The sequence below is a fragment of the Pristiophorus japonicus genome, chromosome 2 (genome assembly GCF_044704955.1).
Source record: "Pristiophorus japonicus isolate sPriJap1 chromosome 2, sPriJap1.hap1, whole genome shotgun sequence".
NCBI lineage: Eukaryota > Metazoa > Chordata > Chondrichthyes > Pristiophoridae > Pristiophorus > Pristiophorus japonicus.
Window position 1 is genome coordinate 373,151,242 of NC_091978.1, and position 550 is coordinate 373,151,791.

Below are 550 nucleotides of genomic sequence, written 5' to 3' on the forward strand. Positions count from 1 at the left end.
GGGGGGAGTGCAGAGTGAGGCCGGGGAGGGTGCAGGGTGAGCCCGGGGAGGGTGCAGGGTGAGCCCGGGGAGGGTGCAGGGTGAGGCCGGGGGGAGTGCGGAGGGTGAGGCCGGGGAGGGTGCAGGGTGAGCCCGGGGGGAGTGCGGAGGGTGAGGCCGGGGCGAGTGCGGAGAGCGGTACCGGGGCGGCCGCGAGGGGGAGCTGGCGGGCCGGGCCGGGCCGGGCCTCGGGCCGGGTGGGGGAGTTTCCGCGGGGGAGCGGCACCGGGCGGGCGGTGAGCGACAGGAGCCGGGTCCAGCGCCTCCGCGGGAGCGATAGACACCGAGACTGAGAGAGACCCAGAGAGCGATACACTGACACTCAGACTGACACAGTGTGGCCGACACTCGCTACAGTGGGCCGGCGGATACATTGTATCGCCCGAGCTCCCCGTCACAGGGGCCGGGCACAGAGAGAGAGAGAGAGCGGCCTGGGGCCGGGGACACAGAGCGGCCCGGGGACACAGGGAGCCGGAGCTGGGGAGCCCGGACACAGTGAGTACCCGACCCC

General features: G+C 74.0%; 1 protein-coding gene across 2 annotated transcripts in view; it reads left to right on the forward strand.

Moving 5' to 3' along the window:
- Positions 1 to 452: 452 nt before the first annotated feature.
- The window catches only part of LOC139250922 (nuclear factor NF-kappa-B p105 subunit-like), a 136,668-nt gene continuing 136,570 nt past the window's right edge, over positions 453 to 550 (forward strand). For both annotated transcript variants that reach the window (XM_070873144.1, XM_070873142.1), the window contains exon 1: positions 453 to 534. The gene's annotated coding sequence lies outside the window, so the exon portion shown is untranslated. The remainder of the gene's footprint in view (positions 535 to 550) is intronic.